Source organism: Clavelina lepadiformis, chromosome 7 (assembly GCF_947623445.1).
Source record: "Clavelina lepadiformis chromosome 7, kaClaLepa1.1, whole genome shotgun sequence".
Lineage (NCBI taxonomy): Eukaryota > Metazoa > Chordata > Ascidiacea > Aplousobranchia > Clavelinidae > Clavelina > Clavelina lepadiformis.
This window is the reverse complement of record NC_135246.1, coordinates 631,724-658,794: the sequence shown is the minus strand read 5'-3', so window position 1 is coordinate 658,794 and position 27,071 is coordinate 631,724. Positions and strand designations below refer to the sequence as shown.

Genomic DNA, 27,071 nt, shown 5'->3' with positions numbered 1-27,071 from the left:
TTGGCAAGACACTTATAAACGTGACTAAAGATGAGCATGGAAGTTGACTTCACTCGGCTTCCTCTCCACTTAGTCTAAACTATAAATCATTCCATAAATACGATGAAAAAGTGCCAAGCATTACAATTTTAGGCAAATAATAAAGAAGTAAGTAAGTAATATTAAGTTATACGTGCAGCCTACACTTCTGAATATATGATGGTTCCAGAACATCAAGCATACTTATTCATTTTGTGTACAAATAGAAAGAATATGAGTTAAAATTCAATGTGTGGATCGAATGTCATTGTGCTTACGAACAAATCAATAAAAGACAATTTGTTCAGTTTTCATATAAAATTTGTTGGAATATTTTTAACATGAAGAAATTTTAATAAAACTAATACATTGTGTATCACCATTTTGCGTCTTTTTTATAGAAAGATGTGATACAAGAAAGAATTGCCCAGACTCATCAGATGAAATGAACTGCTCTTGTCCGAAAGACAAATTTACCTGTTCCTGCTTCAATAAGAACCTTCCTACTTGCAGTATGGAGAAAGGATGTATCCCGATGGAGTACGTCAATGACGGAAAGCTTGACTGCCCTAGTCGTATTGATGAACAGTATATCAAGTCATGGGACAAAAGAAGTCTGGGTTCTTGCAATTTTAATGTTAATAGGTTAGAAAATGAACGCTTTTGTATCCCACCTTGGTGTGACAATTCTACTTGTACAAATGTACAATCATTAGAATGTAGTAATTATGATTGCAACATGACTGACGCGGTTTGCTTTTCTTTCTGTTCTGGAAAAAGAACTTCACTTAGCAACCCTAACAGGATATTCCAATGTACTGACCAATCTATAAACTTTGACCAAAACTTCTGCAATGGAAAGAAGGACTGCAATGACGGAAGTGATGAAATTACTTCTCAACCTGGATTTAAGTGTTCTGCCAAGTTCTCCACCATTCTATGCGTCCTTCCTCAATGGAATCTATACGACGACATCCCACAATGTTATGATAATTCTGATCTTTGTTTTAGCAGTGATGGCTCCTTTCATTGCTTTAAGTGTCTGGACGATCGCCTGATCATCTCGTCTAAGCAAGTCTGTGATGATGTCATTGATTGTTTTGACCTCTCGGACGAATGTCTCTGCGAAAATCCATCTTTGCCGGAGTGTCTGGATGTCTTTTCTAGGTCATCGCAATGCAACTTCTTCAAATTTTGGAGCATTGAGTCAGATGACACTTTTAATATTTTGCCTTCTTTGCAAGTTGACAAAGATTTAATGATTTGCAAGAACAAACAGGGCGACACACTTGCTGTCCAGTGCGATGGAAGACCAGAATGCCTGGACTTCTCTGATGAGTGCAAATCGTGTCCCAATCCTCCAGCATTTTGCAATGATACTTGCCGCACTTACTTCCCGATGGGAGATCGATATTGTGATGGTTACATTGATGAGGCATGGAAGTACTTACAAGACACAAACTGCTCTAAAGGATTTGATGAAAAAATCTGTCCGAAACGATTTCAATGCAAAGCTGATGACAAGGATAGCATCGACATCTTACAAAAATGTGATGGTAGGGAAAACTGTGATGATGGAATTGACGAAAAAAACTGTACCAACAGGTACTACTGCACAACAAAGGTAGGAAATCTGGTATCGATACCAAAGTCTTCAGTTCTCAATGGTAAACAAGACTGTGTTGATGGATCGGATGAATTTGTTCCTGGGTTATTCTCTTCCGCTCGTAATATGATTAACAACCTCGGTCTAAAAATATGGCTGTGGTTTGTCACTATACTTACCATTGTGGGAAGCTTTTACGTCGCCATTATTTCTGTTAAAAATCTCAACGAACGGAAAAACAAAGATGCTTCTGTATGCAACCATATTTTAATCATCAACCTCACTGTCTCTGACTGCTTAATGGGTGTATATTTGATGATTATTTTAGTAAAAGATGTTCAGTTTGCAGGTAGATATTCCGTATTCGATTATGAGTGGAGATCGAGTACGGTTTGCTCATTGGCGGGAAGTCTGTGCGTGATTTCCAGTCAAACTTCCTGCTTTCTCATGACTATTCTTACCGGTTATCGCTTGTATGCTGTCTACTGTCCATTCAAAGCTCGTCATGCTTCTGCAAAACCTTGGATAATTGCTGCAGTTTCTTCCTGGATAATTTCCATCATCATTGCTGTCGTATCCAACACCACACGTTACTTTAAATCTAAAGTTCTTTTTATTAATGATTTTTCTTCATCTGATACAGTCACTCATGATTACGTCAAGGATTTTGCTTGTCGTCTGGCCATTCTTACAAACACTTCTCAGGATATCGATGAAAGTAATTGGGAAAGTGTTCAAAGCTTTTTGATGGATGAATTTCCTCAATTTGCTCCAATAGGCGAGATCGGTTACTACGGTACTACAAGTGTGTGCATGCCACGATTGTACGTAAATCGCAGTGATAGTTTCTGGATCTTTTCCATTGTCATGATAACCTTCAATTTCCTTTCCTTTCTCTTTGTGCTCTCTGGATTCGGCTTAATCGCTTGGAAAATGAAGATACGTCCGATAAAAAGTAACAACACCCAGAAACAAAATGCTAAAATGAATCAACGAATCGCTCGCATCATTATATCTGATTTTTTTTGTTGGGTTCCAATCTGCATAATGGCTTACATAAGCGTGAGTGGAGTGAAGCTTCCAGATGAAGTTGAAATATTCACTGCAGGAGTGCTCCTCCCCACCAACAGTGCATTCAACCCCATCTTGTACTCGCCCTACATCGAAACGAAAGTGGTATACTTATGGAAAGGAATTCGACCCAACTGCAATCAAACCCCCAACAGAAATACGATCGAGCTTCACGTAACTTCCTAAGTATTGAGTTTACTGGATCAATTCCACCAGGCAGACTCTTGAACATCTTCTTTGCACTTGATTTCTTTACCAGGGTCTAAATATGTAAATTTAAACTTCCAGACAACTGCTCCTTTTCTTTGGTAGAGATTATTTGCCGGAGGAAATCATTTAACAAAACCTTTTACATTCACAAAATGTTTTAATGTCACTTCTTTAACAAATTGTTTTGTGTCTTATGTTTTGTTGCTTTGACTGATGACTTGTATTGTCGTGTATATAATCAGATTTTGTCAAAAAGATTTATAAAAAAATTAAAAAATTAATCAAAAACAAAAAACAAAAAAGCAAGGAAAAGCGTATCAAATATGCAGTATTTGTTGTGGAGTATATTTGTACAGTAAGTATACTTAAGTAAGTTATATATTATATTCATGTTAACACTACATTGTATCCGTTTGAATTGTTGCTTCTCTAAGCCTTTTATTAGAAAACCTGTAAATAAGTTGCTTTGTTTTTCATCTTATAACGCTCTTCTTGTGAAAATCTTATGTTATTAACATTTCTATCATTTTTTAAATATCTTATTTAATTATTATCATTAAAATACGTTGGTGTGATTGGACTTACTATTATTTCGTTGTCATCTGTGCTGTTGGTTGAATAATTCCCCATTCTTATATTTCTTCCATACTCTCCTAAATTTACAATCATTTTATTCAAGATAATATGGATGCCAAACTTTCAACGTAACAATGGTTTGTGTCGGTTTTAAAGTGGTTCAGTAACGACATATGATGTCTGTATTGAAATGTAAGAAGATTGTTTATTGGTATTCGATATGTTGGATTGACAAGATAGTGTATATCGTTTTTGATTTATCAGATGGCGTGCATTGCGTTATAATTGTATATATTTCGCACAAAAAAATGAAATAATAAAAAAAATTGAAAAATTGAAAAATAACAAAAACAATTTAAATCACAAATATAACAAAAATATTATTTAGAAAGTATTAAACCAAAAAATAAAAAATAAATAATTAAATCATTGTTTGCAAAAATATGTTCATTTTTTATTATGTTTGCTTTGGAGTATAATTGTTTAACAATTATTGTTGCTGTAACATGTTTATTATTAAACCTGTAAATACGTCGCTTTACTTTTTAAGTTACGTTGCGCTTTTTAAAAATTGCTTTTAAATGACTCATAAAACGATCATAATAATGCGCATAATTTAAAGTAACCAATAAAAAAGAAGCATAGACAACTAAGCTACATCATTTCAACATTTGGAGGTTGTTTATATAAGAGACGTCACTTCTATAACAAATTGTTTTATTTTTCATGCTTTGTTGCTCTTACTTGTCTTGCCCTGTATTTAATCGGATTTTGTTTAAACAATTTTAAAACATAAAAGAATATTTAAAAAAAAACAAAGAAAGTTAATCAAATCTGCAATCATGTATTCGTTGTACAATGTACTGTATATTTAATTTGTTGCTGTAAGACGTTTGTTTGAAAACCTGTGAATACGTTGCTTTGCTTTCCATCTGATGTCACTCTTCTTGTGAAGATTCTATGATATGAAAATTTCTATGATTTAGTTGTGTGTTTTATCATAAACTCTAATTATGTTATCGCTATCGCAGATAGCGTGTTTGGTGATCAGGTAAACCCTTGTTTAAATGTTTGCTTTCATTTTCACGCATTAATTCTTCGAAAAAATTTTTAAAAATATACTTGTTTCTGCACCTATCAATACAATTTGGCAACAACGCAAAAGTATATTGTCTTATTGTAGATTGACGCGCTCTGACAATTTGGAAACCAATGATTTGTGGTCTTCGTTGAACGAATGCAATGTTTCGATTTGAAATTTATAACAAAGCTAAAATTTTAAAGAATCAGTTCTTCTATGTAGAGTATGTTATCACTAAATTCATCTAAAGTTGTCCTAAGCTTCAGTATTCCGTAAAAAATGAGGAATTGTTAAAAATTTTCCTTTGTTTGAAAGTGTCTTTAATAATATTTAAGGAATACCAAGTCGCCGAGAATAGCTGAACCAAGCTGTATTGTTTAACCCTAGAACTACCGGAATTTTTTTCTACGAGAATTACCAAGAGGGTCAATTGACCCTTCCGTTTAATATGACTGCAATTTTTGGATATAACACCATTTTTGTCATATTTCTTTCATAGAAATTAATTTGGACAGTGCTTGTATCGTTTTGCTTTGTAACAATATCATTGTGTGAAGTCACTGCTTTCTGGATTCAAATAGTTTGCTTATTTTGTGGAATGCTTTTCGTGAGTATGAAACTTTTTGACACCGCAAACTTTGCGGAAGACAAAAAATTTGTCATTGAAATGATGCAGCAAGAAATTAATCTAGTTGATTGCCGTGTTTAGTAAGTTAATTGAAGACCACCAATAATTTTACAGCATGCCTAGCCAGCGAGTATTTGTAATTTCATAGTTGAGCGTTAGATTGCGGTCTTTACTATGTTCCACAGACATTGTGTAGGTATTTGTCTCAGACACCGGTTTCAGATTTTAGTGCTATTGCTACTGTTAGGGCAAAAGCTTTAGTGTAATTTGTAGTGTGCAGTTATCTATTATGTCTAGGTTTACAGCAGCTAGAAGGTACAATCCAGAAGAAGTTCTTTGAATTGATGAAGAAGACTTTGATGAGCCAGAACCAAGCATACGTGAGATTTGTTTGACAACGATTTTGACATGGAGCAAGATGTTGTGCAAGATCAAGAAAGTAATTCGGAAAATGCTGTCCCAACTTTGCCAAACAGAGAGCAGATAGTCAGTAGAGACGGTACCATTTGGGCACCTGAGTTTTCAACACAAAATGGACGTGTAAATAAAGAAAATATAATTCAAACAAACCCAGGTACTAAACCGTTTTTTCTTGCACGGGTAGACAATGCAAAAGACGAGTTTCAAGAGTTATGGGGTCATACAAACATTGATCACATTATGGAATTCACAAAAGCCAAAGCTCGGCGACAAGGGGATAGCAAATTCTCCCTCAGAAATAAAGAGTTGGAAGCGTTTTTTGGTCTGTGTCTTCTTCAAGGAGTTTTGAAAGGAAGAGATGAACCACTAACAAATTTATGGGATTTAGAATATGTTCGATCTATTTTTTGGAAACTATGGCTAGGAACAAATTTCAAGAAATTATTCATTACACACGTTTTGATGGGAAAACTTCAAGGCAGCCTCGCTGACAATCTGACAAGTTTACGGCAATTCGAAAATTGCGAAATGCAGTGATGGACAACTGCCAAAAGTTTTATTTTCCTCATTTTAATGTTACAGTTGATGAGCAACTTTTCCCTTGCAGATCTAGGTAGATCTTACGTCATTGGCACTTGACAGGAAGTTACTTGAAAGTAACACTACAATCGTTGATACTATCAGATCCCATCGCAGAGAATTTCTTTCTGATGTCCAGCTTAGAAAAAATACACCACTGTACACTTCAAAATTTGTTTTCACACAACCACCAGAAAATAATATGATTCTCAGTTATAAAACGAAGTAGTGTATCTACTTTCTTCACTTCACAATGTTATGGAGTTAGATAGTAAAGCCAAAAAACCAAGAGCTATTCTGGACTACAACGTTCCGCGCTTACTCTATTAAGGCAGCATCACGAAGATGGCCACTTGCTGCATTTTTCAACTTGCTGGACATTGTGGCACTGGATGCATACGTCATATGCAAAGATGTGCAAATAAAAATTAAAAAGAATTTATTACACAGGCCAACAAAAAAAAAATGTTTTCAAAAGACATGATATGTTAGATCGATTTAGGGGTATATCAGGGGCGCTGAGTCCGAAAATGCCATTACTTTTGCTGAATTGGGTCTAGTTTTTGAGATATTGCTTTTTCCTACTTATACCAGGAAAAGTTAAAAATGTATGCTAGTGAGTAACATAGGTTAATAAAAACTGAAGTCATGTGAAGCAGCTATTTAGTTTTGCCCAAATGTTGAGTTGTCTGGCACAAATTTCTCGCTTGGGAGGTAAATAAGACCTTATATTAGTTTATATCATCTCCCATCAAGCACTAACATAAGCCTTAACATCAACAAATAGCATAACATTCTTGATTCGGAAACAAAAATAACGTTTTACCGGGGCAAAGAAGAAATGTTAATGCAATTTTTCTCTCAAGAAGATAATTTTGTGTACTGTAAAAACATCGAAGGACCAACTATATCTTTCATCTATATGTCTACTTGAGTATAAAACAAAAGAATGGAGGTTATTCATTGACAGCTCCAAACAAATGCTTGAAATGCGTGCTATTTCACAACGAAAACAAGTTTGCCTGTGTTCCAATTCGTTTTAAAGTCGTTTTAAAGGAACACTACCAAAGTGTAAAGATGATCTTGAAGAAACTTTCTTATACTGAGCATAACTGGGAGATATGCGTTGATTTGAAAATGTTCAACTTTCTCTTAGGACAACAAGGCGGCTACACCAAGTATCCCTGCTTTGTTTTTTAATGGGATAGTCGGGCCACTGATCAACGCTGGATTAAAAAGGAATGGCCCATACGTGAACAGCTTGTGCACGAAGATAAAAACGTTGTAAATGAACCTTTGGTCAGCCGTGATCGCATCATTTTACCCACATTGCACATCAAATTGGGTTTGATGAAACAATTTGTCAAGGCCTTAGATAAAGATGGTGCTTGTTTTGATCACCTGTGCAAAGTATTTCCTGGTCTTAGTATTGAAAAGCTGAAAGCAGGAATTTTTGATTTTTGAATTTAAAATTAAGTTTTTCCATCACATATGACTGAAATTGAGAAGGCAGCCTGGCACTCTTTCATTGCAGTTGTAAAAGGATTTCTTGGAAACACAAAAGCAAGCAACTGAATGGATCTCATATAAGTAAAGCTTACAAACTTTCAAGCTTTTGGATCAAGGATGAGCATAAAAGTTCACTATTTATTGAGTCACTTGGATCGCTTCCCTGAAAACCTCGGAAATATGAGTGAGGAACAAGGCGAAAGGTTTCACCAAAATATCAATTTAACGGAAGAGAGATATCAAGGTAGATGTGATACTCACATGATGGCAGATTACTGCTGGCGCCTAATGCGAAGCTGTCCACAACAAAACTACAGGCGAAAGTCGTACAAGATAAACTTTCCTGTAGATAACATTAAGCTAATTTGAGTAATTAACTAGAGTGCATCTAAGAACTTCACTAATGCACATCCTGAGATGGGTATATTTCTTCGTATAGTGTTTTGCTTTGAATACTCCGTGGCAAATAAAAAAAATTGATTGCTTGTTTATTTCGTCTGTTTTTACAAATTTGGTTTGTTATTACCAAATTACTGCTATTTATTGTTCACTTCAAGCAAGTTTTAATGTGGTATTAGAAGCTTAGTCTCACACATTGCAATATGTTAGGAGAATCTGTTGAAAATACAACTAAATGGGGCATTTTTTGTGTTGAATATATGGAAAAGAATAGACTTATGCAGCACTTCTTCATTTAGCTAATCTCACTGTGTCTTTAGTGCTGACAGACTTACAACAACATGTAATAAAGGCTGTTCCTTAAGATAAAATGCAACCTAGCTTCAAAATTAAAAGATACCAAAAATATCAAAATTCGCTAATATCTTAAAAACTAGAGCCAATTTGCAAAAACTAATGGCATTTTCGAGCTCAGCGCCCCTGATATACTCTATTACCTTCTATGCCATAATTTTTTTCTTGGCCAGTGTTATTGAACTGGCTGGAAACCTGTGTTTAGCAGAGAAAAACAGAAGACGTACAGGTCCTCAAGTTTTTCATCTGAAACGCAAGAGAACGTGCTGATGAAAAATTACCACTCAATAAAAGAACCAAATGTAAAATATGCCAGTCAGACAAAACAAGGGTACAATGTTGTAACTGTTCAAAGTTTGTTTGTGGAACGTGTAGTGCACCTTTGTGTAAAAGTTGTTTCGAAATGCAATTGAAGAAATCAATATTCTCGGCTTAGGGTCAATTGACCCCTGTGGTAATTCACCATTTTCCCTTCCAAAACACTTGTTTTGAAAAAAAATTTCGATTGTCGTGTTGATGATGTGTCAAATACCCAGAAAGAATAAAAATAAAAAAGTTTAAGGTTCCTAGCAAAAAACACTTCTTGTAAAATTAAAAAATAAAATTGCAAAAGGGTTAAGTATATTAGGAGTAAGTCTCCTTCTACTGGAGTCTGTCATCAGTTTCTCAGAGAGTCAAAATGACGGTTCCATCTGGCCGCTACTTATTACCGGTACAAACAGCAATAACTAGCGATAACTTCGATAACGATAACGGCATTAACTATGATACAAACACACGCAGATGTAACTAATACATGCTAACAGTGGAACAATTTGGTAACGCAAGGCAATATATCACCGGACAAACAGGTATGATCGGCCTGAAGTTAAAAAATAATTTGACCATGACATGATTTATGAAACTCCATTGCCTTACATCAAGCCCATCGTGCTGGTTAAAATGGAAGTCGGCGCTTATCGTTTTTGCAAGAACTTCCGCTCATTACACAAACGTATATACGCGCCTAAATTGCCGACAGGGTATTGAGACAAACATAATTTACATAACAAGGAAGTTTTTTCCATTCTTGAATTGACGAGTGCCCTTGTTATAGCGCCTGAAAAAAATCACCACCTTATATAACTCTCAACAAACAATCCGCAGCACAGAAAATTGGTTCAGCGACATCAACACACTCGTTGATATCATCTAAATACAACATCGTTAAGGAAGAAATCGAAACATATAAGCCTCATTTTGTAAACTGATATTGTTACAGAACTTTCTGTCTTTGTCACTTTTTATTCATCGACGAATCATTAAACACGGCCTGAAAGAAATACAAAGAAATACAAATAATATAGTAACCAGCATTTCAAATAAAATGTTAGTACTAGCAGTTACGGAATATGAAAATTAAGAGCTGGCAAGGTTGAAAGAAAGCTGACAAGATTTTGGTCATTGTCGTCCCTGACCGTCATGAGTTGTCGATACAGAATTGATTCTGTGACCCGAGATTTTAACCATGGGCAACCGCAAATTCATAAACCTGGCTAATGTTGTGATTGTTTTCTGTTTCATACTAATCAAAGTTCAACCGCCTACACAAAGCATAGCCAAAGCTTGAATACACGATTTAAGTTAACAGGAAGCTATAAGCTTCACAACACCATTTCAAGAAAAAAACTGGAAATTGGATTTTGGACTCGAATCCAAACAGCGCATTGGAATATGGCGGGCATTCTCTAAGCTATGAGGAACAACAGTAACACTTTCTTTGGTGTATTAATTATTTACCATGCAGTTGCCAGTACATAAAATATAAGGCATTTGACTCATAGCGAAATATTTATTTCACAAGAAACGCCAACTACAATATTTCGGACGTGACACCAGTCCTATTACATTTATTTCTTTCTTAGCTTAAACTTCGCTTTTCGCAGTCGCAAAATCCCAGTGTTGGCTTGGTTCGTTGAACCCAGGGGAAACGCACAAATTGTACGTCGCATACCCACTCGTTAACTGGTCACCCTGGAAATGACGCTCGGTTGTGCGATTTGCGCAACATTGTGATTCAGTACAAAACAATTTTTTATTTTTCTACTCGCTGCAAAATAAAAACAACAACCACAGATACATTACAAAAAATATTTCTTTAAGTGCTTTATAGTCATACATCGTGCATAAATATCTTATTTTACACAAAGTTGTTTGGGGCAGGTTGAACAGTGTTTTAATTTAAAAAACAAACTTCAATAGTTTTTAGAATTATTTTATAAAACTTATTAGTTAATTGTGATCTTGAAATGGTTGATGGCGTCAAGCCACAACATTAACGCAAATGATCAAGTTGGAAAACAGAGTCGGCGACATCTGACGGCCGAGAAAAAGATGAAAGAATTTCACTTGATATCCACTCCATTATTAATCAAGCTTGAGGGCACTGAATAATGATCCACAAAGAATTGATTACACTCACTTGTCTGATTTACTTAGTGAAGATTTTACATGAATATATGGAGTTGGAAGATGGAATATAGACACGATAGCATCACCGGCGGTTCTATTTACACTCCGTGGTAATCCCGTAGCCCAGTGATCTCTAAATCAGCTGGCCAGATTCACGTCTAGGCCACCAGCTGGCCAGACTCACCTTAGCCTCGGCTTAGCCGGATTAGCGCGCTGGACTTCTAATCCAGATGTTCCGTGTTCGAGTCCCGGCAGGGATGATTTGTTTAATATTTTAAAAAGCTAATCACTTAACTCTACATATTTTCATCTTAAATTGAGAAAACCGTTAACATCATCGTCTACGGCTTCTATAAAGTAAATTTAGAATGAAACAATCTGGATTGGTGCGTTGTATTTATCCTCGATTAAACATCGTTGCTTGGATCTGTGAATTTTATACAGCCACGAGTAAAACAACCGTGATATTGATGTGATGGGCTCTGCCCGCGTGATATTGATATTGACCGTGATATTGACCGTGATATTGACCGTGATATTGACCGTGACCGTGATATTGACCGTGATATTGACCGAAATGTGATGGGCTCTGCCCGCGTAGGTTCGAATCCTGCCGACAACGCTGACATAAATTTTCTTTTTCATAAGTGATTCGAGAAGTGTGCCATTTTATCAATTTGCATTGATCATTAAGCACAGTTGTCGTGGCCGAGTGGTTAAGGCGACAGACTAGAAATCTGTTGGGCTCTGCCCGCGTAGGTTCGAATCCTGCCGACAACGCTGACATAAACTTTCGTTTTCATAATTGATTCGAGAAGTGTGACATTTTTTTATTTGCATTTGACATTCATCACAGTTGTCGTGGCCAAGTGGTTAAGGCGACAGACTAGATATCTGTTGGGCTCTGCCCGCGTAGGTTCGAATCCTGCCGACAACGCTGACATAAAATTACGTATTCATAAGTGATTCGAGAAAAGTTGGATTATATCTATTTGCATTGAACATTAAGCACATTTGTCGTGGCCAAGTGGTTAAGGTGAAAGACTAGAAATCTGTTGGCATCTGCCCGCGTAGGTTCGAATCCTGCCGACAACGCTGACATAACGTCTAGTCTTAGCCAGCAAGCGAACTTGAATGGAATAGAGCAATGTTAATGGCGTTATTTCTCAAGGTTCGTACAAACGTCACAGTTAGTTCCCACTCCTAGAAACTAAATGTTTTGGGTTCAAATCCCTGCCCAAGCGCTGGTCGTCTATTCTTAGGAAATAAAACGAAATTATCCTACAAGACTTTGAAAGTCGAAGTGTGCAACAAGACTCTAGGAAACTGAAGTTCAGTAACACACAAAAATTTTAGTCCCACAATGAAAAAGGTCGAAAGGTATAAATCTACCGATAAGGTTGGACATAAGCGATGGCGCAGTGAAAATAGCGGAGAACAGCAAATCAAAGGTTTTCGGTTCAAGCCTCTGGCCATCCAAGCCTAGTGCAAGAAGATTCTGTCGCATAGTTCCCACTCGAAGGTAGGCCACTGAAGGTTTTGGGATCAAATCCCTGCCCAAGGGCTGGTCTTCTTTTCTTAGGAAATAAAACGAAATTATCCTACAAGACTTTGAAAGTCGAAGCGTGTGATAGGACTCCACAAAATAGATTTTAACTCACATAAAAAAATTTGAGTCCCACCATAAAATAAGGTGAAAAGGTATAAATGTACCAGTTGTTAGTGAAGTAAACGATGGCGCAGTGAAAACATCTGCTAGCAGCAAATCAAAGGTTCTCGGTTCAAACCTCTGTCCATCCAAGTCTAGCCTAAGAAGATACAGTCGCATAGTTCCAACTTCCAGTTAGGTAACTCAAGGTTTTGGGATCAAATCCCGGAGCAAGCGCTGGTGTTCCTATCTTAAGATACGACGATGTATTCCTGAAAGACTTTGAAAGTCAGTGTAATAAGTAAGTAAAAATTTACTCACATAAAAATATTTCAGTCCCGCACTTTTCATGTTAAAAGATAGAAATCCCCCGGGTGAGTGGTTACACACACTAGCTAAGTGGAGAATTCAGTGAACAGCACGGCGAAGGTTCACGGTTCAAACCCAGTGAAAATTCGGTGGACTTGGGTCGGTCGGTGGTCTAGACGGGGAGTCTAGCTAGGCCCGTCTAGGCCACCAGCCGGCCAGACTCACGTCTAGGCCACCAGCCGGCCAGACTCACGTCTAGGCCACCAGCCGGCCAGACTCACGTCTAGGCCACCAGCCGGCCAGACTCACGTCTAGGCCACCAGCCGGCCAGACTCACGTCTAGGCCACCAGCCGGCCAGACTCACGTCTAGGCCACCAGCCGGCCAGGCTCACGTCTAGGCCACCAGCCGGCCAGGCTCACGTCTAGGCCACCAGCCGGCCAGGCTCACGTCTAGGCCACCAGCCGGCCAGGCTCACGTCTAGGCCACCAGCCGGCCAGGCTCACGTCTAGGCCACCAGCCGGCCAGGCTCACGTCTAGGCCACCAGCTTGCCAGGCTCACGTCTAGGCCACCAGCTGGCCAGGCTCACGTCTAGGCCACCATGATCATGTTTCCGCAAGACCGTCTAGAAAGTTATGAACGTTTTCGTTCTAATGCATTCATTTCTTGTGGAACTTTGCCGACAGATTTACATTTAAAGATGTCAATGTTTTGTCATACTTGGAGCCTTAGACTCAAAAACTGCTGCGTCAAACAAGCAGTAAATTTCCTTCTGTCATTAAACTGACCTTAAAATTTCCGGTACTGGTCATATTTGAGCGTTTGTTGGAAGGTTCAGCATTCCCAAACTCAGAAAATGCGCCTGATGACTCTGTTCTTGTGTTTTTTTTTTAAATCTAGCAATTGTGGCTGTATGCTACAGCCAACGCAGGAAAATAATGATGACGAATTCAACTGGCCTTTCCTTGTTAACTTCATTTACAGAGTAATTTAAACCTAAATAACATCTATTTTCTTCTTCATCTATATCTTCTCGATATAAAAGAAACCTTCACCTTGTGACAAACAACCAACATTAATGCGCATCCGCACCGGCTCCTGAACGCTCATCCAACGGAACAAAAAAACAAGCGTCCAGAGACACCACAGCGCTTCAAGCCGTGGTCATTCGGCAAAGCATAAACCACAGCAGTAACCATCCTCACAAAGTTACGTCATGCTTTTCGGCAATCACTAAACAATGCAGTAAAACGATGATGACGTCAGCACAACAAACAAAAGTTAAAGCACTTTACCACGTGCTGTGCATCGCGATGTAACAACCGTCTGGTGTCGTGAGTGAGTCGCTTCGAGTTGAGGAAATGATTGACACAATACATCACGGAAATAGAAGAATCGTTCATATGAAAAAGATATGATTATGATACGATTATTTATTATAAACACTGAACTACATATTGCAATGTGAAACCGGAATTAAATGGGTAAAGCCTTCAATCATGATAAATGCATCAGAGGTGGTGCATTATTTCAGTTTGGTCGCTAATAATAGTAATTACTTAATGGTTTTGAGTTATAGGGTTATTGAAACAGTATTAGAGTAAGTTTCTGTGAATAAACCATAACCATTGAAGATCGTACTTCACGGTTTTGCGCTGTACAACACAGTCACTTCAAATTACACAAAAATGATCCATCCGTGGCTTCCATGTTTGTTTGTCACGACTGATATCGTTATTTCCTTTACGTCATTGAAATGTAGGTATACAATGAACTTATTGTAACGTTTGCTTGTTGATGATAACAGTTCTTTCAAATGCGGCTGGTACAACTGTGGTTTTTTACTGGGATCTGTGAATGAGTTGCGCAGAAAGCAATAAGAATGACTTTCATATATTGCTTTTGTCAAGCACTATATAACTATATTGTAGGCCTATAGCGGTTTTTAATTTCAATGTGTAGTGACCAATAGGAAATTGATAATAATGGTTTTAGAAATGCGGGTAACGGTTCAACTGTACAGCTTTTTTTAAAGCCTTTTAAGCTTTTCTAAGTTGATTAGGCCACAAGTTAACATGAACAGTTTATTTGGTGGACGAGGAACCAGCTTAAGATTAGAAGTATAAATCTCTGATAAAAGCACTGTTATTTTAGTTTAAAAGCGTTTAAACCTTTTACCTTAAACTTATAGCCCTGTATCAGCACTTACAAAGTTGGAGTTTCGACAGAAAAACTTTAGTGAAAACAACAGGAATTAACTACATACTGACCAGAATTATGCAGAAAACTGAGGACAACATTCGCTTTATATCACAAGATTTATTCTTTGCTCCGTCACATCGTGATTGAAGTCAATTCATCAGAAAGTGTGAGTCGGGTCGCCCAGATTGCACCATGCAGCTGACTGATGTTCGTGGTTGCAAGTCTAAAGCATGCGATGTGCAGTCTGCAGTGTATATGCGTCATCTCAGGCGTGAAATCGTTCGCCAGGGTTTTGATATCACCATAGTCGGTTTTGATTTGCTAGGACTTGATCATATAAACGTTAATTCCATGATAGTTGTAATTAATTTCAGTTTCGCTAAAGACATGACGTTGCATTACAAGTCACATATTAAGAGGCAGAAACTTGAATACCAAATCATTCGAAGCACTGAGTAATAGGGATGGGCCGATACGAACCCAAACCCGAATAGATTCGCCGAATATCGCCTTTATGGAAGATTTGGGCGAACACGAATACCAACAATGGCGAACCCGAATACAATATTACTTATAAATTTAATGACTTTTGTTAAAAATGATGATCTAGTTTTCCGACAATGCTAAACTAGTGTCAGCAGTACTTACCATGAAGGTAATTTTCCTAACGACTTTTCTTTTTCGATCGTTTTTTTAAACACTATTTTTCGAAAGAAAGCGATTTGTTTACCGATTACCGATCAGAAGCAAGACTTGACAACTTTTGGACGAAATTTTATGGCTTGGTTCTAATACGAATAGATTCGGGATTCGTTCGTGTCGACCTTCATGATATTCGGGTTCGTGCGAACCCGAATAATCTTCTTCGCGGCACATACCTACTGAGTAATACCAAATTGTAGACTTAAGAAAAGAATATTTTAAAGGCCTATAGAATAATATAGAAAACCGACCTCACTCTCAGACTGAAAGGGAAGTTGTCGACTACAGTCATGCCTAAACCGAAATTTTATCATGAATTAAAGTGGTTCGGTTTTCCGAGGTCTGACTAATTTGAAGAAGCAACAAAACGTGGTTTGAGCATTTTCTTTGCTTTGTGCTTTACCGTTGCGCCTCATTTTTATATCGCTCGTGTGCTTGGTTTAGTTTAAGTAAACAATACACAGCATGAATGAGATCTGACTATAACGGGATATGATTGCTTAATAACAACCGTCGGCCAAGCTTGCTTGTTACCGACCGCAAAGTTTCACTCGCAGAGAGAGCGCGTGAGTGAAAGTTTACTGGGTTTCCACCCTGGTTAAAGTTCGGTGCCAATCAATTCCATTTCAAGAGTTAAATTTAAGGAATCATCTATTCGTTTTAGTGTTTCTACTGGTTTTATATCTTCTGATAGCATCTTCTTGTGTAAAAAATTAGGAATGTATTATAAAGGTCAAAGGTCAAAGGCTAAGGGTCAAGATTTAAGGTTTGCTTGAAAATGTTGCACAGCTTTATGTACATGTTTTTAAAAATTCTATTACACAGAGAGCAGTATAGTTGGTGCAGCAGCAGCAATTCTAATTTTACATTGGCTTGATTTGAGTAAATTAATGTTTTTATATGATGCTTAAAACATTGTACTTTCCTTGTTATTGATCCGAGTTGAAATTCTTAAATTTTTTGTTTTTTAGAATGTTCAGAGTTAGCTTTAAATGTAACTATCTTTTTACTTTTTATGTTCCTTTGATAACAGAAAGCGGTTAGCCTAAAAATTGAGCAAGTTTTGATATTGTAAAGACTGAGATATTATCGTCGGACTCAAAGAAATTCGTATAATGACATTTCAGCATAGAAAGGAGCAGATATTTCTGACTTTAGTTGATTTATCTGATTTAACTCTTCTATTACCTGGTGTTGTCCATGTATACCCGTCAATCAGTTAACGTCTATCATTTTTAAAGAACAAACACTTGTTTATTTTTTCTGGTCTGTTTATGTAAATTACATCATATACGTGGATAGACCCACATGTATGGTCTCAAATTAACTTTAATATCATGGTGTTAAAAGCAGCATGTTTCTTATCGAGAACAGAAAACTGCAGTCCCTGTAAGCTTTCATTTTTTAGTTTTGTTAACACAGAAAAGGTTTAATGTTTATGATGCTTATAACGCTTTGCTGATCGATAAAAAAAGGGCATTAACCGTTTATGTTTTTGTGCATAGTTGAATCGAATAGACGTTGTTTATAGACTTGAAATGTATCCATTAAATCGTTCTGACCAATCATATTATCTTAATAGTGTGACAAAAATGTAATTCATAAAATAATGATTTACTCGATTCGTTGTATTATGAAGTTGTGGCAAGTTTTAATACGATATGAAATTGTCTTTTATGATGCGAGTTGATTAATCGTCATGTTTGCTCGACTGCCTTTGCAGTTTTATGACATTGACTTTGTTGTTCTAAAGTTGCCAGAAAGTATTTCATAACATAATGCTTTGATCACGTGATACACCGACACACTGGTCACACGTATAACCGATAACGAACTTGCTGCCACATTTCAAACTCTCGCCAGTGATTTCGTTGTCTTGCGGTGTCCCATAATTTTCTATATTTTACCCTTGTGACTTGGGAATTATTAAAGTATGTCATTCGTTGTCACCGCGAGCACGTTCACGACGTAGTCGACTACCTAGTTATAGATATTTCGAGTTTCCTTTCCATAGGTGTCCAAGATATTTGAGCTGTTTTTTTTCATTGGTGTTAAATAGTTTTTATTCTAGTGGGAGCAGTTTACGACGTTTATGTTTATGACATGGTCTATGTAGAAAAACCAAAGCATTCTTTTATAGAACCAGATTTCCGCTGGTTTGATGTTGTGCCGAGTTTCCGCCGTGAAATTTCACGTTTTGTTCCGGGTTGTCCAACAAACAATACAAACACTTTGAGTGGACTGACTTGCAAAATGATCGAGAGTAGGTTGTTGAAGTTAAAGTGATTCAAGTTCTACTAATAGCGTAGTTGTTAGTAGACAAGGCATATTCTTCTGCGACATTTTCCCTTACAACGACCATTAGTGGTTATGAGAGAACAGAGACAATTGAACGAAGAGTTATATAAATGTGTAATTTGTTATTTCAGTGTGGTCACTAATAGTAATTACTCAGTGGTTTTGAGTTATAGGGTTATTAAAGCACATTTAGTGTAAGTTTTTATGAATAACTGGTAACCATTGAAGATCGCACTTCACGGTTTGTTGACGATAACAGTTGATGATAACAGTTTTTTCAAATGCGGCTTTAATGGTCCAACTGTGGTTGTTTACTGGGATCACTGAATGAGTTGCGCAGAATGCGATAAGAATAACTTTCACATTTTGTTTACCTCACGCACTATATAACTAAATTGTATAGCGTTTTTTGATTTGAATTTGTAGTGACCAATAGGGAATTGGTAGTAACGGTTTTAGAAATACGGGTAACGGTTCAACTGTACAGCTTTTTTTTAAAGCTTTCAAGCTTTTCGAAGATGATTAGGCCACAAGTTAACATGAACAGTTTATCTGGTCGGTGAGGAACCAGCTTAAGCCTAGAAATATACATCTCTGAAACAAGCCCTGTTATTTTAGTGTCAAAGCAATCAAATTACTGATTAACTCGAGTCGATTTAAAGCAATGCGTTTGTGGTATTTTGCAGAAGGTGCAGTTAACAGATGAGTTATTAGGTTATAAGATGCAGTTAACAGATGAGTTATTAGGTTATAAAATGCAGTTAATTAACAGATGAGTCTTTCCGTAATTTCATCCAACGAGCTATGCCTGCATTGCGAAAGACGACTTCAAAGATGGCTGACATGGCTTCCAAATCGTTTTGGATAAGTTCTAACTATAAGGATAAATTTTGATAAGCTTAAGGTAAGGATAAGTTTTTGGTTCAGTTTTAACTTTCTCATCAAGTATGCTGACGGCATATAAGTAAACAAGTTGCTTTTAACCAAAGCCTTAACCAAATTTATTCTGTTGTTGGGTTTCTGTTTAGCTGTTGTATTCATTGTGGTTTTGCTGATTGTTGGAAATGGGCTTGTTTGTAAAATGAAAACTATGAACATTATTACAATTATAGTATCGATTGCAACAGCTTGATAAAAGAATGGGTATAATGATACAATCTTTACAAATTGAAACATTTCGCTTTAGTTCGTATGCAAGTGTTACACTTTGTGGCTATAACTTTTATTAAACTGTGACGAAGCCTCTTTGGACCTTAAACTTATATATACAAAGTTGGAGTTTCGATAGAAATAACTTTGGTGAAAACAGCAGGAATTATTTGCAAACTAATCAGATTTGTAATTACGCAAACAACAGAGGAAACGTTTTGGCAAGTTAATTGTCCTCCTCAGGTACATCTTGTCCTTCTCAGATAGCACTCAGTTAATTCTCCCCGCTGTTAACAATGTTCAGAAAATTTGTGGATAAAAATCTTCCAAATATAAGCTGGCAAAGAAATTGAAAAGAATTCATGATATTTTTATCGCCTTTACTAAACAATGCAAATTGTCGACCCACTTTGATCATTACGTTGCATGCTTTGTTGACCACGAATCCAGATTATATATGCTTATTATCCGTATCCAATATCCAATATTCAATGTGTAGTATCCAATATTCAGTATCCAATATTTATGCTTATTAAAACAAATTGTTGCTCAGTGTGAATTTTTAGAGGGAACACTGTATGGAACATCAATGTGGCTTTAAACCAAAATATTGGAAAAAAATTGTCCTTTTATTTTTACGTAATGCTTGTGCAGATCTAATAATATTTTTAAACTATCAGTGATATATTACGTCAATTTATTATATCAAACGCCGTGCTATGTTATGGACCTTGTTTAGGATGCTTACCATTTCCAATTACATCCGGGTTACTGAAGCTGTTACCACAACACACAATGAGTTTCTATCTGTGGATCAGAGTCTAGTGTTGCAGTGACATTGAAGAATATCTTTAAATGTGGCCTGAAAGCGGTGATTGCAATAAGGTGAATAACTAATACATCAACATCAACGCTGTGAGCTTGGTTAACGTAATGTGATGCTTAACCAGCCTTAGCGGTCTAAGAAATGTGACATCATCGGAGTCACATTAACGAACATCCTGTTTAGCTCTAGGATTGCACAGTTAAGTCACAATCGGTTTTTTGAACTGACAAACAACATTTGCCAGACTCATAAACTCAACTACAAAGCGTCGGCCGACAACCCTAGAACTACCAGAATTTTTTACTTCGAGAATTACCAAAGGGGTCAATTGACCCTTGCGTTTAATATGAAGGCTTTTTAAGGAAATATCACCATTTTTCTCATATATTTTTATAGAAATTAGATTAGACACTGTGACCTTTGTCTTTAATGACCTCACACTGTTTTAATTGTTTCGCTTTGCACACTAACAATATCATTGTGTGAAGTCAATGTTCTCTGGATTTAAATAATTTGTTTAGTTTTTTGAAGTGATTATCGTGATTTTGAGATAAATGCAGTGACTTTTTGACGGCGCAAACTTTGCGGAAGACAAGGAATTTGTCATTGATAACAAGCAGCAAGAAACTAATCTAGTTGATAGCCTTGTAAAGTTGCTTGAAGGATACCAGTAATCTTACAGCAGTCCTAGCCAGCAAGTATCTGAAATTTCATAGTTGAGCGTTAGATAACTGCCTTTACTGTGTTCTACAGACATTCTGTAGCTATTAGTCTCAGACACCGGTTTTTGTTTCAGACTTTAACGCTGTTGCTACTGTTAGGGCAAATGCTAAATTGTAATTTGTAGTGTGCAGTTATCTACTATGTCTAGGTTTACAGCAGATAGAAGGTATAATTCACAAGAAGTTCTTCGAATTCTTCGAGTTGATGAAGACTCAGATGAAGAAGACTTTGATGAGCCAGAACCAAGCATACGTGAGATTGACAAAGAGTTTGACATAGAGCAAGATGTTGTGCAAGAAGAAAGTAGTTCGGAAAATGATGTCCCTACTTCGCCAAACAGAGAGAAGATAGTCAGTAGAGATGGTACCATTTGGGCACCTGAGTTTCCAACACAAAATGGACGTGCAAGTAAACGAAATATAATTAAAACAAGGCCAGGTACTAAACAGTTCATTCTTGCACGGGTAGACAATACAAAAGATGTGTTTCAAGAGTTATGGGGTCATAGAAACATTGAACACATTATGGAATTCACAATAGCCGAAGCTCGGCGACAAAGGGATAGCGAATTCTCCCTCAGGAAAGAAGATTTGGATGCGTTTTTTGACCTGTGTCTTCTTCGAGGAGTTTTGAAAGAGAGGGATGAACCGCTAATAAGTTTCTGGGATTTAGAATATGGTCGACCTATGTTTTCGGAGACTATGGGTAGGAGCAAATTTCAATCAATTATTCGATACATACGATTTGATGACAAAACTTCAAGGCAGCGTCGCCGACAATCTGACAAGTTTGCGGCAATTCGAGATTTGTAGAATGCAGTGATGCACAACTGCCAAAAGTCTTATTTTCCTCATTCACATGTTACAGTCGATGAGCAACTTTTCCCTTGCAGATCAAGGTAAGGCTACATATACTTGTTGTTGCATACAATTACCATATCTGTACTCTCTGTATCAATTTATATTCGTATCAACATTTAGATGCTCATTCATACAGTACATGCCCCAAAAGCCAGCGAAATTTGGTATAAAGTTTTGGATGTTGTGCGATGCTACGACCTACTACGTTTTGCAAGCTTTTCCTTATGTTGGAAAAGAAGACCGGGAAGGTGGACTTGGGGAGCATGTGGTATTGTCGTTGATGGAAGCTTACAAGAACTGTGGGCTCAATGTAACTACTGACAACTTCTTTACATCATTGGCTCTTGCTAGGAAGTTACTTGAGAGGAACACTACAATTATTGGCACTATCAGATCCCATCGCCGAGAAATTCCCTCTGATGTTCAGCTTGGAAAAAATACGCCACTGTACACTTCAAAATTTGTTTTCACACATTCCCAAGAAAATATTATGCTTCTCAGTTATAAAGCGAAGAAGAATAAAGTAGTGTATCTACTTTCTTCACTTCACAATGTTATGGAGGTAGATGATAAAGCCAAGAAGAAAACAAGGGCTATTCTAGAATACAACGCTAGTAAGGGTGGGGTGGATACCGCTGATGAAATGCTCCGCGCTTACTCTACTAAGGCAGCATCACGAAGATGGCCACTTGCTGCATTTTTCAACTTGTTGGACATTGTGACACTGGATGCATACGTAATATGCATAGATGTGCAAATAACAATTAAAAAGAGAAGGGATTTTATTATCGAACTGGCTGAAAAGCTGTGCCTAGCAGAGAAAAACAGAAGACGTACAGTTCCCCAAGTTTTTCATCTGAAACGCACACGAGAATATGCTGAAGAATAATTACCACTCAATAAAAGAACCAAATGTAAAATATGCCAGTCAAACAAAACAAGGGTACAATGTTCTAACTGTTAACGAAGATGGTTAACGAAGATGGCCACTTGCTGCATTTTTCAACTTGTTGGACATTGTGACACTGGATGCATACGTAATATGCATAGATGTGCAAATAACAATTAAAAAGAGAAGGGATTTTATTATCGAACTGGCTGAAAAGCTGTGCCTAGCAGAGAAAAACAGAAGACGTACAGTTCCCCAAGTTTTTCATCTGAAACGCACACGAGAATATGCTGAAGAATAATTACCACTCAATAAAAGAACCAAATGTAAAATATGCCAGTCAAACAAAACAAGGGTACAATGTTCTAACTGTTCAAAGTTTGTTTGTGGAACGTGTAGTACACCTGTGTGTAAAAGTTGTTTCGAAATGTAACTGAACAAATGAATATTTTCGGCTTAGGGGTCAATTGACCCCTGTGGTAATTCACCGTTTTTCATTCCAAAACACCTGTATTGAAAAAAAATTTCGATTGTCGTGTTGATGATGTGTCAAATACCCAGAAAGAATAAAAGTAAAAAAGTTTGAGGTTCCTAGCAGAAAACACTTCTTGTTAAATTAAAAAATAAAATTGCAAAAGGGTCAATTGACCCCTGTGGTAGTCCTAGGGAGCAATTCTATTCAGATGAAATATTGCCAGTTTTTAAGAAATTGCACAGATGCCTTAAACGTTTGTAAACAGAGCAATAGAAAAGCTTGGACCTTGTTCCAAAATTTGCATGAATTTTTGTGTTCAAAGAAAGGTTTGACTTAAATGTGCGAACATCATTGCATTTGAAATAGCATTAGGTGTTTTTGTCGTATTTATATGGTATCAGAACCTTTATTTTTGGGCCTGGTAAAGTCTTTGCTCGACTTTTACCAGCCGATGATTGCCAACCACTCGAACCCCAGTTAACGAACTTTCTCGCTGTAAATTCTGATAAACCCAGGTTGTATATATTCGTTTTTGTGTCGCATCATCTGAATTTGAAACTGTGTCCCAGGACCATTGAGCAGAAGCGAGATTTCTTATGTCATCGCAATCTTTAACGTCATCAGCTTCTTGGTATAATGTCACTGTTGTCGTATAAACGGCGAAATATTTTGATTCGTGTTTTGTAATTTATAAAATGTAAGCACCTCGTCACTTCCGCGTTAATCTAAAGATGGGCAATAGATGTGTCTGAAACATGTCAGTGTTTGTTCGCAAATAAAGAACATTGGAATCTTTCTGTTGTCTTTCTGCTCATTGCAACACTTTGATGCACTGCATCAGTTACGACCCTTCCCAAGTGGAATGACCGATACACTTGTTACGGTCAAGGTTGCCCGCTTTTTACTCACTCTTCGGCTAATGCTTTTTGTTGTATACGGTAAAACATCGAAATGAATTTAAACTCGCTCGTTTAATAGTTTTAAACTGTGCTTAAACGATGCCAACATGACCGCGTTACAAAAAATTAAAAAAATTCAGCTGCAACATTTGTCAGCAGTCGTAAAATTTTGTAAAACTGTAAAAACAATTGTAACAGTCGTAAAACTGTGTTTCCCGCAAGCTAGCAATAATACAAACAATCATCTACAAATATTTAGGTTAGATAATTAAAGGCTATGCAAAACTATTGTTTACTCGACCTTAGATGATAAAAAATTAATTTGTATTTAAAATGTCTTGACGCCTTAAAGCAATATGTAGATGATTCACGTCAATCGTCTAAAACGAGCAGAATCTAAACATCGAAGACAAACTAGAAAGCACATAAAACTCATAAATAAATGCGTCGTTTCATACTGCTGAATCTGAATGTTGTCGTTGTGTCGTTGTATATTGCTCGACAGGGCCTACAGTATTTTAGCCATGATCAATATTGCTCACTCTTATTTGCTTACTTTTATTCTGTCATATTTAGATTAATGCGCTAATTAGCATTAATGGTCGCAGAAATTTGCAGAAAATCTGTCATATGCTTTGCAAACAAGGCCGGTCTTAGCAAGCGCGGAGCTCAATGCAAGACCTGGATTTTGCCAATTTTAAATAATTTATTGTCATATTAATAATAAATATAAATATAAATGAAACATAAATATATGAAAAATATTTGTGTGATCTGCGCTAAATGAAAGCTAAATTTTTGTTTTGCTGCTAAGCAGCCCGGTGCCCAACGCATTCGCATCGCTTGCATTGACCTAAGGCAGGCCCTGTGCGCCGGTTAATGAACCGTTCGTTATTAAATTGGAAATCAGTTGAGACCAAGGACTAAATTTATTAAACAACGTCTATTGCATTGGGTAAGAAAGTACGAACTTTGTGACCTTTCGAATGAGCGCCATTGAACCCAAACTCAGTTGTTTAAAAATGGATACTTAAGAACCAAGGTAACGTACGAAGCCTTAGAAAGTTTATTGCACTTATAATTTACACATGTCATGTTAAGCATATTTACTTAGATTACATTGTTAGACGGATATCTACAAGAAAATCTACCAAAGTACGACTAAGTTTCTCGATCAGCCATTTATTTTCTGTTTTAAAGACATTGCAAGGCGACTTTAATTTAAAGTATGGCTTTTGTAATATGAGCGTGCGTTATTATTTAGTTTAGCTTTTAGTTAGCTTTTAATCGATTAATCGATAATAATCTCCTTATAACAGAAGCCGAATAGAAAAACCAAACAATCAACCATCTGAGCACAACACAATAAGGTCGTCCTTGGAACTTACTTTTTCGTCAATGAGCATATTTTACTTTTTACTTTTTGTCTGTTTTTGTTCTGATTTTCTTTGCTTTTCATAAAAGATAAAGAAAGATTTTAAGAAGTTTTAACTTACTTGTATAAGTGTGAGTGCGATATAATGATGTTAATGTAACATTTTCTTTGTTCTTAAACTTGTCCATTGACTGAATGCTTTGGTTTTGTTCTCAGTTTATTGCTTCTTAGCTTCGCTTATGTTTCTATTGATGTCTGGTAAGATGGGTCCTACCTCCATGCTGAGTCAGTGCTGAGTCAGTCCTGAGGAGTCGCGTTGACGAAACAATATGAACTCTACATGACCTTTATACACCAGCATTTTTGACAACCCTGTTTGTAAACCCGCTCGCTTTGCTGTCTCCTCATTGGTATGAAACTTTGCCAACTCTTGTCCATTTCTGTGAAGTGTGGTCACGTGGTATCTCGATTATCACGTCATATGGTATACGCTACTCCACAAAGCGGCTATTACAAAGATCATTATCAACATGACAGTAATATCTTTTTTGTGCAGGTGCAAAACGTTTTACTCTTAGGTAAGATTAAAAATGATCTTTTTATTGCTGATGATGCTTCTGGCCTCGGCACAAGCAAGACCTCAGCTTTCATCGGAAAAACTTAGATATTTACGTGAGTAATTTGTTTTAAATCGTAAATTTGTTCAAATGTTTTTTGACCACGAGATATTCTTGGTGGATCATTGGTGGTTAATATAAGGATCACGTAAGAAACCTTCCGAGTAGACCAGTATATAAGTCTACTTATAAAATACTTTAAACCAGCCTACTGTGATGGTGAATATTGAGTCACTGACTAATCTGTAGCAATTGTGACGATGACATTTAAGATGTCGACGTCGAAAATAGCAAAATTGATACGTTCGGTTTCAGTATATCTTGCTGGAATTTCAAGCGTACCGTTGCTTTCGTATATCGCATCATGGTTATTTCAATTTATGACTATGATTGTTTTGTTGTTTTTTAAATTTGGGTAAAGTACATAATTTGTGCTACAAAATGAATGCCTGAAAGGAAAGAAACTATGACGTAATAATAAATCGAACTTGATTTTGATGTTTAGCGTTCGGTGTAAGGAGCAACATTTTGTAATCATTATCAGTGTTATGTGACGTCTAACCCGTATAGCTGACTAAGAATGATCACGTCATGAACACCTCATACTGGTTGGGCAGGTGGGGATGGCGGTTAATCAGGAGGACTTATTATCACGGCAATTGTTTGCTTTTCTTATAAATTTTCACATTTTCACTTGATGCTGAGTGATCGTGTTTTGGCTGTCTGTTAAAGACAAGACATCAAGAATTGGACGTAACTTATCTATAACGTAACTATATCTTCCTGATAGCACTAGGCCGGTTTGTCAGTTACATCTGCACAAACGTCTACATGTGACGTCACATATTACTGACTGTCGTAATAGGCGGTGTGCGTCTGTCTTTCCCTTGTCCGTTAGCCCTGATGACATGTGACGTAATAAAGGATAGTAAAATATAACTTAGGAAATATTCGATGCATGGTGATATTCCTGCAAGAATATTTCGTTTGTGTTTAGGTTACTGCCATTATTACTTTCCACGCTGTCAACCATCCGAGTTCAACTGCAGGTGTCAGGATAAAGCAACAGGGAAACCCCGAGAATGCATACCACAATCATGGGTCTGTGACGGGCAACTAGATTGCTCGAATGGAGCTGACGAAATTGATTGTAGATGCGATCCTGGCGAGTATCAGTGCTTTGATGGAGTCGGTGTG

The 27,071-nt window shown here is 36.9% G+C and overlaps 1 non-coding gene across 1 annotated transcript; it reads left to right on the top strand.

Annotated features, from left to right (window-relative positions):
- The first annotated feature begins 11,600 nt into the window (after positions 1-11,600).
- On the top strand, positions 11,601-11,682 carry Trnas-aga (transfer RNA serine (anticodon AGA)). The gene has a single exon. It is a non-coding gene; the product is annotated as a tRNA-Ser (tRNA).
- The last annotated feature ends 15,389 nt before the right edge of the window (positions 11,683-27,071 follow it).